At 41.0% G+C, this 17,236-nt stretch overlaps 1 pseudogene; it reads right to left on the bottom strand.

Annotated features, from left to right (window-relative positions):
• On the bottom strand, window positions 9,509-10,540 carry Gm6960 (predicted pseudogene 6960; annotated as a pseudogene).

The following is a 17,236-nucleotide window of genomic DNA, read 5'->3' as shown; positions in this document are numbered from 1 at the left end:
TCCTTCCCCTACACCCACAACAGCATTTGTTGCTATTGGTATTTTTTTTAGCCACTCTGGGGTAAGATGAAATGTCAGAGTAGTTTTGATTTGAGTTGCCCGGATGGATAAGAATACTAAATGTTCCCAAACCTCTGCCTAGCATTTGGCTGTGAGTCCTTGCATCTGTTTCCATCAGTTACTGCATGAAGCATCTAGGATGGCAGTTGGGCTAGGCACCAATCTATGAGTATACCAGAATATTATTAGGAGTCATTTTTTTTTTATCCTTGGTTTCTGGGCTTTCCAACCTCTGGGTCCAGGCTGTCCAGGCAGAGTGTGGAAACAGGAGCTTTCTCTTACTGTTTTGCCTGCCTAGGGATTCTTTAGTTGCCTTTTCGAATACAATCTATTTTCACTAAAAAACAAAACAAAAAGAAAACAAAACACTGGAAGACACAGTGGGAACTACAGTAGGAGTTGTTAGAGGCTTAGAGAAGTGTTGAGTCACTCCATCTAAACTCTGCAATATATTTAACTTGTCAAATCTTTCATTTCAGAGGAAGAAAGTAAGAAAGTATAGAAACCATTATTTCTGCCATAACTTTAAAGTACATTGCTCAACTATTAGCAAGGCTCTTAAATTCTATATCAACATTAATTGTAATACTCCTTTTCATACAAAACATATTTTCATTAATACAGTTTCATTAATTTGCTCCAAGTTTCAGCTTTTGTAGCTTCAGTTAATTATTTTTGAATGCCTTATTGCTAGGAAAAACTTGTGTAAGCATGCTTACAAGTAATAGGTTCTGTGGAAGACTCAATTTCTTGCGTAGCTGAATCTCCCAGGGAACAACCATACAATAGCCAAAGACTGAAGGACTTAAGGTATTGTCAAGCTCAAAGATGAAATCAATTTTGAAAGCCCAAAGGGAAAAAGAAAGGAAGTAGTGTTCTTTAGCTTGTAGGCTAGACTTGATTATAGCAAACAGAATACAAAAGAAACAGGTTATTTCTAATTTAGTATATAAAAGGCCATGAAATCTCTTCTGTGTGTTCTGTGTGTTCCCTCTAGTCTCTTGCTCTGTGTAGAATTGAGCTACCATATCGTAGGCTGGGTAGGAGAGGGCCAATGGTCATGCCAAGTGTCCTTCAGGCACTGCTTGACAAAGGACCTGTTTTCAGACAACTGTACTGACCAGTCACTGCCCTTGGTAGAAATTTGCTGCACAGCTTTTGCTTGTGTTTCTGACATGGTTCATATTTGAATTCCTTGCTGTTAAGGGGCCCCCACTGGAGGTTAGGGCTTGGGAAAATGTAACAATTCTTATCAAAGTTGTTGTTAATACGAATAAAATTAATAGGTGTTCCCTGGGAGAATCAGCTGTAAAGGAAATTGAGTTCTACACACAACCTATTACTTAAAGAAGAATTAGTAAGCAGGACACATAGGATTTGAGGAAAAAAAACATTAAAGAAGAAAACCTTAGGAAGTTTCAGGAGTTGACAAACCATAACTGAATCATTAGGATTTCATGTCACTCTTTCCATGGATGTCCAGCTTCAGAAACCTGGAACTAACATGGACAGGAAAAGATTTTGGTTATACAACCAATGCCCATGTCAGTGATACCCTCCTGAAGGCAAAGCAAGCAGTTTCAGGAATTCTGATGTTCTTCTACCTTTTATAGGACTGTAATAAAGATAGGGATCATATTGAAACAAGAGTTTACGACAAAGACAGAGAGAAACATTTTTGCTCATTGAACTGCCTGGCTTTCTGAGCAGGGTTTTCTGATGGGGACTTTTTCTGTTATTGTAGAAAAAGAAAGAAGATTGCCCTTGTTTAAGCAATGCTTGTGTGCTGCCAAATGGGGCCTCACAATACTTTAAAAGTCAAAGGAAAGGGTGGTGGTCTTATATCAAATATAAAGTAAAATTACAGGAGAAAATGGGAAATTAAAGGACTGAGAGGCTGAATTTCCATAGAAAGATTAAATATTCAGGTTAATAAGACAATACAGGAAAAGCTTGACAGAGCAGGTAGTTCAACAGAACTTCCTTTTTTAAAACTATGTTTTAAAATTTTTAATCATTACATTCATTTACATCTCAAATGATATCTCCCTTCCCTATTACCCTTCCACAGTACCCCATCCCATCCATGCTCTCCCCCCTCCCCTTTGCCTTTATGAGGGTGCTCCCCCATTCATCCATACACTCCTGCCCCACTGCTCCAACATCCACCTTTCCTGGGACATCAAACCTCCACAGGACCAAGGGTCTCCCCTCCTGCTGATGTCAGACAAGGCCATCCTCTGCTATCTGTGTTTCTGGAACCATGGACCCCTCCCTGTACACTCCTTCGTTGATGGTCTAGTCCCTGTGAGCAGTGGGTGGTCTGGCCAGCCAACATTTTTCTTTATATGGGGTTGCAATCCCACCCCCAGCTCCTCCAGTCCTTCTGCTAACTCCCCTACCAGGGTCTGTGAGCTCAGTCTGATGATTGGTTGTGAACTTCTACATCTGCATTGGTTAGGTGCTGGTAGAACCTCCTAAGGAACAGCCAAACCAGGTTCCTGTTAGCAAGCGCCTCTTGGCAACAGCAACAGTTTAGGGGGTTGGTGTCTGCAGACAGGAAGGACCCCAAGGTGGGGCAGCCCACAGATGGCTCTTCCTTCAGTCTCTGCTCTATTTTTTTCCCTGTCTTTCCTTTAGACCAGAACATTTCTGGGTTAAAACCTTTGAGATGGTTGGGTGGCCCCATCCCTCGACTGGGGATGGTGCTTATCTACTGGAGGTCGTCTCCATAGGTTCTATCGCCCTTTCACTGCACATTTTAGCTAAAGAGATCCCTTTGGGTCCTGGGAGCCTCTGGCTTGTCTGGTGTCTGGGACCTTCCAGTGGCTACCCCCAGTTCCTCAGCCCCTACTACTACATATTTTTATTCGATTTCTTGACCCCATGTACCTCTCTTCTGTCTCCTCCAGTACATGATCCTGCCCCTTTTTCCCTCCCCCTCCTCTCTCCCTTCTAGGTCCCCCTCTCCCTCCACCTTTCATAATCATCCTGTTAGCCCCTCTATGTAGGGCTGAAACATCCACACCTGGTCTTCCTTCCTTCTAAGCTCCATGTGGTCTGTGTGTTGTGTCGTGGGCATTGTGAGCTTTTGAGATAATATCCATTTATCAGTGAATACAAATCATGTGTGTTCTTTTGTGTCTGGATTTTCTCAATCAGGATAATATTTTCTAGTCCTATCCATTTGCCTAAGAATTTCATGAAGTCATTGTTTTTAATAGTTGAGTAGTACTTTATTGGGTAAATGTACTACATTTTCTGTAACCATTCCTTTGTTGAGGGACATTTGGGTTCTTTCCAGCTACTGGCTATTATAAATAAGACAGTTATGAACATAGTGGAGCATGTGTCCTTGTTATATGTTGAAACATCCTTTGGATATATGCCCAGGAGTGGTATAGCTTGGTCTTCCAGAAGAACTATTTTCAATTTTCTCAAGAACTGCCAGATTGATTTCTGAAGTTGTTTTACCAGCTTGCAGTTCCATCAGCAATGGAGGAGTGTCCTTCTTTCTCTATATCATCACCAGTATCTGATGTTGCCAGAGGTTTTGACCTTGGCCATTCTCATAGGCGTGAGGTGGACTCTCAGGGTCACTTTTACTTACATTTCTCTGATGACTAAGGATGTGGAATATTTCTTTCTTTTCAAAAAATTATTTGATATCTTCTTCATTTACATTTCAAATGCTATCCTAAAAGTCCCCCCCATACCCTCCCACCCAACTCCTCTCCCTCCCTCACTCCCACTACTTGGCCCTGGTGTTCCCCTGTACTGAGGCATATAAAGTTTGCAAGACCAATGGGCCTCTCTTCAATGATGGCCATCTTCTGATACATATGCAGCTAGAGACACGAGCTCCAGGGGGTACTGGTTAGTTCATATTGTTGTTCCACCTATAGGGTTGCAGACCCCTTTAGCTCCTTGGGTACTTTCTCTAGCTCCTCCATTGGGGGCACTGTGATCCATCCAATAGCTGACTGTGAGCTTCCACTTCTGTGTTTGCTAGGCCCCGGCATAGTCTCACAAGAGACAGCTCTATCTGGGTCCTTTCAGCAAAATCTTGCTAGTGTATGCAATGGTGTCAGCGTTTGGAGGCTGATTATGGGATGGATCCCCAGGTACGGCAGTCTCTAGATGGTCCATCCTCTCGTCTCAGCTCCAAATTTTGTCTCTGTAACTCCTTCCATGGGTGTTTTGTTCCCAATTCTAAGAAGGCACAAAGTGTCCACATTTTGGTCTTCGTTCTTCTTTTTATTTTATTTATTTATTTTTTTAATTACGTATTTCCTCAATTACATTTCCAATGCTATCCCAAAAGTCCCCTCCCACCCCCCACTCCCCTACCCACCCATTCCCATTTTTTGGCCCTGGCGTTCCTCTGTACTGGGGCATATAAAATTTGCCTGTCCAATGGGCCTCTCTTTCCAGTGATGGCCGACTAGGCCATCTTTTGATACATATGCAGCTAGAGACAAGAGCTCCGCGGTCCTGGTTAGTTCATAATGTTGCACCTACAGGGTTGCAGATCTCTTTAGCTCCTTGGATACTTTTTCTAGCTCCTCCCTTGGGGGCCCTGTGATCCATCCAATAGTTGACTGTGAGCATCCACTTCTGTGTTTGCTAGGCCCCGGCATAGTCTCACAAGAGATAGCTACATCTGGGTCCTTTCGATAAAATCTTGCTAGGGTATGCAATGGTGTCAGCGTTTGGAGGCTAATTATGGGATGGATCCCTGGATATGGCAGTCTCTAGATGGTCCATCCTTTTGTCTCAGCTCCAAACTTTGTCTCTGTAACTCCTTCCATGGGTGATTGTTTCCAATTCTAAGAAGGGGCAAAGTGTCCACACTTTGGTCTTCGTTCTTCTTCGGTTTCATGTGTTTTGCAGATTGTATCTTATATCTTGGGTATTCTAAGTTTCTGGGCTAATATCCACTTATCAGTGAGTACATATCATTTGAGTTCTTTTGTGATTTGGTTACCTCACTCAGGATGATGCCCTCCAGGTTCATCCATTTGCCTAGGAATTTCATAAATTCATTCTTTTGATAATTTCATAAATTCATTCTTTAATAGCTGAGTAGTACTCCATTGTGTAAATGTACCACATTTTCTGTATCCATTCCTCTGTTGAGGGGCGTCTGGGTTTTTTCCAGCTTCTGGCTATTATAAATAAGGCTGCTATGAACATAGTGGAGCATGTGTCCTTCTTACCAGTTGGAACATCTTTTGGATATATGCCCAGGAGAGGTATTGCTTGATCCTCCGGTAGTACTATGTCCAATTTTCTGAGGAACCGCCAGACTGATTTCCAGAGTGGTTGTACAAGCCTGCAATCCCACCAACAATGGAGGAGTGTTCCTCTTTCTCCACATTCTCTCCAGCATCTGCTGTCACCTGAGTTTTTGATCTTAGCCATTCTGACTGGTGTGAGGTGGAATCTCAGGGTTGTTTTGATTTGCATTTCCCTGTTGATTAAGGATGTTGAACATTTCTTCAGGTGCTTCTCTGCCATTCGGTATTCCTCAGGTGAGAATTCTTTGTTCAGCTCTGAGCCCCATTTTTTAATGGGGTTGTTTGATTTTATGGAGTGTCCACCTTCTTGAGTTCTTTATATATATTGGATATTAGTCCCCTGTCCGATTTGGGTAGTAAAGATACTTTCCCAATCTGTTGGTAGTCTTTTTGTCTTATTGACGGTGTCTTTTGCCTTACAGAAGCTTTGCAATTTCATGAGGTCCCATTTGTCGATTCTCGATCTTACAGCACAAGCCATTGCTGTTCTATTCAGGAGTTTTTCCCCCGTGTCAATATTTTCGAGGCTTTCCCCCACTTTCTCCTCTATAAGTTTCAGTGTCTCTGGTTTTATGTGGAGCTCCTTGATCCACTTAGATTTGACCTTAGTACAAGGAGATAGGAATGGATCAATTCGCATTCTTCTACATGATAACCACCAGTTGTGCCAGCACCTTTTATTGAAAATGATGTCTTTTTTCCACTGGATGGTTTTAGCTCCCTTGTAGAAGATCAAGTGACCATAGGTGTGTGGGTTAATTTCTGGGTCTTCAATTCTATTCTATTGGTCTACTTTTCTGTCTTTATACCAGTACCATGCCGTTTTTATCACAATTGGTCTGTAGTAAAGCTTTACGTCAGGCATGGTGATTCCATCAGAGGTTCTTTTATCCTTGAGAAGAGTTTTTGCTATCCTAGGTTTTTTGTTATTCCAGATGAATATGCAGATTGTTCTTTCTAATTCGTTGAAGAATTGAGTTGGAATTTTGATGGGGATTGCATTGAATCTATAGATTGTTTTTGGCAAGATATCCATTTTTACAATGTTGATCCTGCCAATCCATGAGCATGGGAGATCTTTCCATCTTCTAAGATCTTCTTTAATTTCTTTCTTTAGAGACAGGAAGTTCTTATCATACAGATCTTTCACTTCCTTATTTAGAGTCATGCCAAGGTATTTTATATTATTTGTGACTATTGAGAAGGGTGTTGTTTTCCTAATTTCTTTCTCAGCCTGTTTATTCTTTGTGTAGAGAAAGGCTAATGATTTGTTTGAGTTAATTTTATATCCAGCTACTTCACTGAAGCTGTTTATCAGGTTTAGGAGTTCTCTGGTGGAATTTTTAGGGTCATATATATATATATATATATTATCATATCATCTGCAAAAAGTGATATTTTGACTTTTTCCTTTCCAATTTGTATCCCCTTGACCTCCTTTTGTTGTCGAATTGCCTGGATAGGACTTAAAGTACTATGTTGAATAGGTAGAGAGAAAGTGGGCAGCCTTGTCTAGTCCCTGATCTTAGTGGGAATGCTTCCAGCTTCTAACCAATTACTTTGATGTTGGCAACTGGTTTGCTGTAGATTGCTTTTATCATGTTTAGGTATGGGTCTTGAATTCCTGATCTTTCCAAGACTTTTATCATGAATGGGTGTTGGATTTTGTCAAATGCTTTCTCAGCATCTAACGAGTTGATCATGTGGTTTTTGTCTTTGAGTTTGTTTATATACTGGATTACATTGATGGATTTCCATATATTGAACCATCCCTGTATCCCTGGGATGAAACCTACTTGGTCAGGATCGATTTTTTTGATGTGTTCTTGGATTCGGTTAGCGAGAAGTTTATTGAGGATTTTTGCAATTTCCTTGATTGACCAAGAAAATTGGTCTGAAGTTCTCTTTCCATGATCTGTCCATTGTTGAGAGTGGTGTGTTGAAATATCCCACTATTATTGTTTGAAGCGCAATGTTTGCTTTAAGCTTTAGTAACGTTTCTTTTATGAATGTGGTGCCCTTGTATTTGGAGCATAGATGTTCAGAATTGAGAGTTCTTTTTGGTAGATTTTTCCTTTGATGAGTGTGAAGTGTCCTTCCTTATCTTTTTTGATAAAGTTTGGTTGAAAGTCGATTTTATTTGATACTAGAATGGCTACTCCAGCGTGTTTCTTGGGACCATTTGCTTGGAAAATTGTTTTCCAGCCTTTTACTCTGAGGTAGTGTCTGTCTTTGTCACTGAGGTGGGTTTCCTGTATGCAACAATATGTTGGGTCCTGTTTAAGTAACCAGTCTGTTAGTCTATGTCATTTTATTGGGGAATTGAGTCCCTTGATATTAAGTGGTATTAAGGAAATGTAATTGTTGCTTCCTGTTATTTTTGTTGTTAGAGGTGAAATTAAGTTTATGTGGCTATTTTCTTTTTGGTTTGTTAAAAGAAGATCATTTTCTTGCTTTTTCTAGGGTGTAATTCCCCCCCCCCCCCACCACTGTGTTGGAGTATTCCATTTATTATCCTTTGAAGGGCTGGATTTGTGGAAAGATATTGTGTAAATTTGGTTTTGTCATGGAATAGGTTGGTTTGTCCCTCTATGGTAATTGAGAGTTTTGCTGGGTATAGTAGTCTAGGTTGTCATTTTGTTCTCTTAGGGTCTGTATGGCATCTGCCCAGGATCTTCTTTTATAGTCTCTGATGAGAAATCTGGTGTAATTCTGATAGGTCTGCCTTTATATGTTACTTGATCTTTTTGCCTTTCTGCTTTTAAAATTATTTCTTTGTTTTGTGCATATGGTGTTTGGATTATTATGTGATGGGAAGAATTTGCTTTTTGGTCCAATCTATTTGCAATTCTTTAGTCTTCTTGTATGTTCATTTGCATCTTTTTCTTTAGGTTAGGGAAGCTTTCTTCTATAATTCTGTTGAAGATATTTACTGGCCCTTTAAGTTGGGAATCTTAACTCTCTTCTATACCTATTATCTTTAGGTTTGGTCTTCTCATTGTGTTCTGGATTTCCTGGATGTTGTGAGTTAAGAGCTTTTTGCATTTTGCATTTTCTTTGACTATTGTGTTAGTGTTTTCTACAGTATCTTCTGCCCTGAGATTTTCTCTTCTATCTTTTGTATTCTGTTGGTGATTTTTGTGCCTATGACTTCTGATTTCTTTCCTAGATTTTCTGTCTTTAGGGTTGTCTCCATTTGTGATTTCTTCATTGTTTCTATTTCCATTTTTAGATCCTGAATTTAGATTTTGAATGATTTTGTTCAATTCCTTCATTTGTTTGGTTGTGTTTTCCTGTAATTCTTTAAGGGACTTTTGTGTTTTCTCTTTAAGGGCATCTAGCTCTTTACCTGTATTCTCCTGTATTTCTTTAAGGGAGGTATTTATGTCTTTCTTAAAGTCCTCTCTTCATCATCCTGAGATGTAATTATAAATAAGATTCTTATTTTTCTGGTATGTTGGGTTATCCAAGACTTGTTGTAGTAGAAGAACTGGGTTCAGATGATACCAAGTAGCCTTGGTTTCTTTTGCTTATATTCTTGTGTTGTCCCCCACCGTCTGGTTATCTGTGGTGTTACTTGGTCTTGCTATCTGTGCCTGAATCCTGTGAGCCTGTGGGTCTGTGATATTAGGTGCATTCATATTCTTGGGAGACAAGTTCTCTCCTGGTTGAATTTGGATGTTCAGAGCTGTGTCCCAGGATTAACTCTGGGGTCCTGATGGAGACTGGAAGGGCTGCTCAGCAGTCCTGCTCCTTGTGCATTCCTCTTTAGCCAGTTCTTGGATCAAAAGTGTTGGTCTCATCTTTGTAGTTAGCAGTGACAGCACTACTGGGAGACCATCTCTCCAGGTGAGATTTTGGTATGGAGAGCTGTGCCACAGGGTTAACTCGGGGTCACAGATCAAAAACAACTCTTGATTTATTAACATGGTCAAACTTAAATATAACATCCCATTTAAAATTCCAGTAAACTTAAGGTTTTCTAAAACTGATTTTAAGGAAAAATACATTTAGTTAAAAGAAAACTGGTTTTATCCCAATGTTAATCTTTAGTTTTCATAAAATTTGCTCTTTGTTCACTTGGCTTCTTTTATGTGCGTATATAATCAAAGATTGTACCATAAGAAATTTTGTAACCAATGATTAAATTTTTTTTTTTCAACACCAGGATGAACTTTATTCAGTCCTGGGGCATGGTCTGTTGGGAAGAGATTACTGGCTCTCCTTGGCAGGAGTGGACTCTGCGCTGCCAGGGTCATTCTCTGAATCATCATTGGGTCTGGGCACAGGCTGGAACTTGAGCAGTACAGGCGGAGTGAAGATGGAGGTTTTCACAACAGGAGATGGTGTCTCATCTGTGTTGGAGGGTCTGCTACAGGCTGGCGTCCAGGGAAAGCCAGGACAATGGAGCTTGTGTGCACTGCTTCCTGCCAAATATGAGAAATGGAAGCCTCCGGGATTGAGAACCAAGGGGTTCAGATCAACCATGTGGCTCTTTGACGTTGATGAAAGACCACTCCAGTTTAGTTTCACTTCAGAACTTGAAATATCCAGTTTCTCCATCGGCTTGCCTGACAGTGGAGGGAAAGGGCCAAAGACCCAGGGCATAGTGTAGACAGAGGGTGATGCAGCCACTACAGAGGCCACGGTGGTGACAGGTTGTGGTGGTGGCGGCAGCAGCGGTGGTGGTAAGAGAGCTGGTGGCAGGCATGCGGAGGTTGACTGATCTCGAAAGATAGGATCTGGTTTCTTTGGTTTCGGCCTCCTCCTCCTCTTCTTGGCATCCTGGGAATACAGATGCACACGATGTATGCGCCTCTTCAGCTGCTCCAGGCGCCGAAGCATCTCTATGGCACCCATGTCATTGCACTGGTTTAGATCCCCCTGCACAGCGCAGACAAACTTCGCCCAGAGGCTGCAGAGGAGCCCGCGCTGCTCGAACTCAGTCTGCTTGCCCTTCCGCACGACTCTCTCTGCCAGTGCTGGATTGCGATCCAAGGTGCTGAAGAGTCGTCGCAGCGCACGCTCTGTGTAGGTCGCTGCTTGCCTCTCGAAGTCATCCTCGGAAATGAGCTGGCAGAAGGTCACACTCAGGGGGAATTCGTTGTCGAACTCATCCAGGACTTCCATTGGAAATGGACTGCTGGTGGTGGGTCGATGCTGCCCACTCTCTCCCTACAGCCGCAGTGCAGATTCCAGATCCCCAGACTACCCACCTCCCTCCCTGTCTACCCCAGGGAATGAATGCCCACAGAGCTGATTAAATTTTTAATGGGATGATATTGTGTATAAATAAAGCCTGTGAGAGACATAGGTTATCAGAGTAGCTCAAGCCATACTGAGTTGCATTTCATCTCTGTCCCATCTCTCATAAGATATTTGGGGCCAGGCTGCTGCCGGGGCCATGTCTGGGTCCATGGTCCTGTGGCACCTGGGGTATGTGTTTATGTCCCAGACCTGGATTACACAAAAGATAATAAAATTGTCCCTGGTCTGGTCTGCCATTTGAAGTTCTGTGCTGAGCTGGCCTCATGGGCCAACCCACATTTTGAAGAACTGATCCACCCCCTGCCTGGCAGCACAGCTGAATATGGTGGTTGGAATATAGCTGAGTTAGCTCTGAGAACATGAGAACAGGAGATATGACCTTGCCTCTTGATGGCTTTTGCATTTTATTATAGTTGGGGCACTAGTGGAGAGCATGCCCTGGTAGTGCAGAGGCAGTAGAGCTGTCTGGCTGACCAACTCAGCTATCTCCCAAGCCCACATCCAGGGCTTTGAGTTGGTCCATTCCAACATCTATCCCATCCATGATCTGCTAGAGTGTCTGTTAAGTGGAATACAACATCTGTTTCAACAGAACCGGCAGTGCCTGGGGCCAGCAGAAGCAGGGAAACAGAAAGCCTGCCCAACCAGTGTCTCGGGTTCCTTCCATCCATCAGCACCAGAACCAGGCCACCTTAGGCACAAACTTGGCGGGGACAGTCCCATGGTAACCAGAGGACTCTCCACATCCAACCCACCCCCAGGTGCCCTAGCAATCCCAGGATCTTAGGATCACTGGTAAGTGGAATAGAACATCTGTTCCAACAGAACCAGGAGTGCCTGAGGACAGTCTTGCAGATCCAAAGTTGTAAGATCGCCATTACACAGGACCAATGACATGATATCTTAGAGAAGTCTTGTAAGAAACCAGTATAGCTGATGTAGTGGAAGCTAGAGGCCTCAGACCAGATCAATGACTCATTGTAACAAATATAGTCAAATAAGATGTGTGGACAAAATGGTATACTGTGTGACATCTTGTGACACACTCTAACTTTCACAACAAGATTTTTACAAATTCTATCTTCTTATCTTTTCTTTTGTGGGGGAGGTTAGATGGGCAGAGGGTGTATACAGAGGGATGGGGAGATGAGTGGGATTGGGGTGCATAAGGTGAAGTCCACAAGGAATCAATAAAAAGTTAAAATATATTGCTGTTAGCATAAAGGCAGTATTATTGCTTATCCTTTACCTGCCATCTCATTTTTCCCCCAATTATAGGTGGAATCTTCCAGGAACAGACTGCACCATTCATAAACATGGTTGTGTCTAATCCCTGAAGAAAATATTTTACTCTTCCCAATTCTCCTACTTTTATCAGAAATGTTGACATAATAGATGACTGAATCACTCCTTCTCCACCTCACCATAAAACCTCTCTTCAAGTTTGCAGGGACCAGTTTATACTGTAGTTATTCCTGTCTTCTTTCCCATTGACAGATGGGTTCCTGTCCTTTGAATGAAAACTCAATTCAAGATGGCACCTCTGTTTGGAAACTGTAGAGGGAGAAGCCATATTGCCTGTTGAGCTAAGCTTCCCATACGGAACATCTTAAGCTCAGATACCCATGACATTTACAGTCCTTAAGCAGTAGAGCTCATTAAGTAGATGTCACTTAATGATAAGCCAGGATGGGTGTTTTGAGACCTGATAATCAAGGTGTGGAGGTAGCAAGAAGGCCATGTGTAATGAGGGGTGAGCCAATGAGACTGGTAATTTGAGGGATTAATGAAGGTCTGGGGTAGGTAGTTCATGAAGGAGTAGGTAAGGGAAGAAGGTATGTGTCGGAGTCCTTGTCCACTGAGTTCTGTAACCCAGGGCAGAGGTTATGGAGTCAGCAGAAAGGAAGACTCTGACCATTTGTTAAAGTTCAAGCAAGTGACCCTGAATAGCTTAAGCTGTCTTTATACAGAAATTTAGAGCATTTAAATATATGCAGTTTCAGATTCTTCTTTAATCATTACCCAAGAATCTCAATATGCACTTATTAAAATTCTTTTTAAATTTCCCTTATTTCTTTGTAGTCAGTGATTAATCTTTACCCATATCTAAGTAGTGTTACAATCCAAATGATCATGTCATAGCTAAAAATACCTGAACATCATAAGACAAATGATTTAAATATTGTATTGCAATTATATCTGGCTGGGCACATCCAGCATGAATTGTGCATGGGCAGGCAGCAAACATGTAGTTTCAAAGTAAAAGGTAATTAGAATTAAAACATAAACTTTTAACAGGAGCATAACTGTGGTATTTTATCACCATCTGATTCATATGCTCACAATCTGTTTTAAGTTTTATGTCATTATCTGTTTTAGTTTTACAGCATGGTTCTGTTCTATACAGCTTTTCCATAAAGAGCAGAAACTTAACAATTAACATTTTTATTAACCCATGCCATTTCTTTCTTCCTTGTAACCCCTAATCTAAGGCAAAGATGAATCTATCTAACTTATATTTCTTTTTAGAGCATAATAAATTTTACTTATGAACTTATCCTAAGAATGAACTAACTTGTCCTGAGAATGAACTCTTTACTGTTAACCTTTAGGCCATATCTCTTTAGCCAATATCTTCTCTACGTAAGTTTTGAACTTTCTCTCACTACAATGTATTGGCCCGCTTAAGTCCTCTGAAGTAATAGTTAACACTACCTTTTTCCTGACATATTCCTATCAATTTTTGAGGCCATCCAACAAAGAATCTTTTTTAAAGTTCTTAATTGATCACGTCTTTACTTAACATTTTAAGTAAGCAGGAACCATGGCCCCCCTCTCCCAAGGATTGACCCAGTCATTTTGGATATCATTTCTACTGGCCCTTGCCTAGTGGGAGAGAACCTGGCCTTGCCTCAAGGAGGTCATTCACAAAACATTCATGAACCCTTTTTAGGAAAGACAACATGGCTCCTGCCATGTAGGAATACTAGTGGGTTTACCTGGGGGTAGGGAATACAGAATGAGACACTGGTGATCAGTTCAGTAGTGGTGGGGTCATGGGTATCTGTGGCATCCAGAGTGGTTGTGAGGGGTAACAGAATATAGGGACTGATGTCCCTCTGAGGAATCTATGATGGATAGTGGGGGTTAAGGGTAGACTAAATGATGGGGAATCCATAAAGCATGTATAATTGCTAGGTCCCAGAGCCTAGGATTTTAGAGAAAATAATGGGTTTCTGGGAGCCTCCTGGCTGGAGATAGTACTGGTAGGGGTGGGGTGGGGTGGGGTGGGTGCACAGAGTAGGACTTTGGTGTGGCTTTTAAATCTGAAGGTCTCTGGACATTTAGCTCTCTAACTTTACTGAAATGCTCTTCTAAAGAGTCCTAAAAACTCTCTTGCTCTTTCCGAGGGTAAAAGGCTGCTGATTTAGGTGATTGACATCTGTAGCCTAACAGTAGAGGATTAAGTAATGTGGTTTTTTTTCCTATCTAAGCATCAACAGCGCATCTCTAACTTTCAGCCTGCTAGAAGTCACAGGAAGAAAAAGGTACACTTTGTAAAGTGATTATAGCCTATTAGTAAGCTATAAAAAGTTTTCTACAAAAGCTAAGAAAAGGAGAAAGCAGAAAGATCCTAAGTGGGCAAGGGAAAAATTCTTCCCTTCATCTCTTTGTGCTAAGTACATACACATCTTTCAGAATACATGATCACATGTTAAAAGTTCATCCCAAGTTTACACATAAAATCAAATCATAAATTTAAATAGAAGTTTACAACAGAGAATATTTACTTGTACATCCACTAGGCATAATTATCTGGCTAAACATCCATCACCTATCACAGCTCCACAGGTTCACTGAAAACTGTAGCTAAGTTATTAGTGAAGTGTTGTATAGATAAACACAGTCAGTATTTTTACAACAGAGCATGTTTACATACATATTCATTACATATACATCCATACCTGTCTGAGCTCCACGGGTTCACTGAAAGTTTAAAACCATAACTAAGTTATTAGTGATGTTTTATATAGATAAACCCAGTCAGTATTTCATCTTCTGTTCTAGCACCTATAATAAATCATAAGTTTTCTTTTTATATCTTTGGTTAATTGTTTTACAACCTCTTGGACTATTCTTTGAGTAGGAGAAAGTCTGGTTACCATCTAAGAGCAATTAACTGGTGACACTTGGGAGATTGGCAGAGTTCTCATTGAAGGTTTGACTATCAGATAAAGAAATAATAGAGGTCCCACTATAAAAGAACTTATTAGTCACTGATATAATTTTAGGAATTCTTATAGGATCATCATTAAGACTTAAGAAGTCATCTATTTGTCTATATAGCATAACTACAAGACAGTAAATCTCTGTAGATCTGCAGAGATCTGCTCAGAAGGTGTGGGCTAAAACCTAGTTATTGTAACATATGTTTAATAATAACAGCAAAAGAATATTAATAGCAGGAATCCTTCCTAAAATGAATTCTCTTATGGGATTGCTCCATAAGAGCGAACCTGTCACAGATTATATAATAATCTGAAGCAGACCATCTCAGGAAATATATAGCATCTCACTTGCTAGCTATTAGCTTGCCCCATTATGGTTCCTGACAATGGATCAGGATGTCAGGATCTCTGTCAGGATGTCATGGCAGTTGGCTATACTTTACTGAGAAAGCTTTTGCTTGGCCTTTTATTTTGTCAAGCCCATTCTAGCATCTTTTCTCAGTCTGTGATTATCTCCCTAAACTGGTGATCTTCCCCCAAAACGGTCATTTTAAAACAAAATCAAACAAACAGAAAGGACTGTTCTGAAAAGTGTGATTTCAGGCTTCTTTCATTGACCTTGTTTTGTCTTTTAGTCAAGAAACCTTACTCTGTGAGTTTCTGGGCATGGCTTTGACTGTTCCTCTTGCTTCATCCAGACTCTGCTATGGTAAAGTGTGAAATGACAGATATTAAAGTCTCCTCTAGTGAAAGAGATCCACTTCCTCTGAACCACTTCAAACAAAACACCTTTCAAATGAATTTCTGAGTCAATTGACTTAGAAGGAGCATTTGCTAAGGGGAAAAACATAGGGGCTCTTGGTATAAGCAGATACAGAAATTGACCTCTCTGTGTGTCATAAACAGATCCACCCACACATCTATTCTATAGAGAAATCTGACTTGGATATGGAAGTAACTGTGTTTTTAACATTGTATGCCTGTGCTGGAGAGATGGCTCAGTGGTTAAGAGCACATACTGCTCTGAAAGTGGACCTGAGTTTGCTACCGGTACCCATGTCAGGTAACCATGTTCGGCTCACAACTGCTTATAATCCTAATTTCGGATGCGTCTGACCTCTGATGGCCCCTGCAATTACATGCACATACTTTAATCCCCACAAGACATTTATATGATTAAAAACAAAATCTTAAAAAAAAGGATATATTGCTGAATGCCAAGCCCACTTCCCACAATTATATAGTTTTCTATTTCTTTAGAAGAATCTTTGAAATAGCATCCATGGCTCAAATGGAAATGGTCATCCTCAAACATGGATGTCTATATGGGGTTATTAAAATGTCTTACAGGCTGTCAACCAGCTAGTCCAATAACGGCTGTTTTCCAGTGGAAGGTTCAAGAATCCAGTTGGATGTCTCTTCTGGTCTTCGGTATACACTGGAATCCTGAAGCAGTAGGCTCTAATGTCAAGAAGAAATGGTCTAGCCAGTGGGAGTGAGAATAAGAAGGGAAAGAGCACAAACTTCCTTCTTTCATGTTCTTTATATAGGCTGGCAGCAGAAGGCATGACCCAAATTAAATGTGTATCTCCCACTTCATAAAATCCACATTAAAAGTTGGTCTTCACACTTAAATAAAATGCTTTAATTAATTAAAAACAAAACCCCTCACTGGTGTACCCAGCCACTTGGGTTATAGTTAATTTCAGTTGTAGTCAAATTGACAACCAAGAAGAGCCACCACAGATGCCCAGACTCCTAAAAATATAGTCATTTTAAAAAAAGGGAAGCTGGGCATGGTGGTGCACGCCTTCAATCCCAGCACTCGGGAGGCAGAGGCAGGCAGATTTTTGAGTTCAGTTCGAGGCCAGCCTGGTCTCCAAAGTGAGTTCCAGGACAGCCAGGGCTATACAGAGAAACTCTGTCTCAAAAAAAAAAAAAAAAAAAAACAAAACAAACAAAAAAACAAAACAAACAAACAAACAAACAAAAAAAACCCCAGCAGGATTGCAGGCTAAAACATCCTATATCTCTAACATGGTGAGTGAATGAAGACTCCTGAGCAATCCCTGTCAATCCCTGTGATACTTTTGAGAATTCATTTCACACACTCTTCAGTCCAGATCAGATAGACCTGAACTCAGAAGCCAGAGAACAAGGGTCTGGCAAATTCCACCATCTTTTGGGGAAAAATTGTAATGCTCTCAATTCTGGCTCTGAACAGGCGAACCCCCCTGGAGTGATCCCCATCTGCTTTGGAATGGGCAAGGCATTTGTTGAAAGCACAATCACCCTGAATATCAGAGAAACATGGTGTGAATATTGTTCTCCAGAGAAGACACAAGGAAAGAAAACTGAAGTGAAAACTCCATTTGTAGC

This window comes from Mus musculus, chromosome 18 (genome assembly GCF_000001635.26).
Source record: "Mus musculus strain C57BL/6J chromosome 18, GRCm38.p6 C57BL/6J".
Classification (NCBI taxonomy): domain Eukaryota; kingdom Metazoa; phylum Chordata; class Mammalia; order Rodentia; family Muridae; genus Mus; species Mus musculus.
This window is presented reverse-complemented; position numbering and strand designations above follow the sequence as displayed.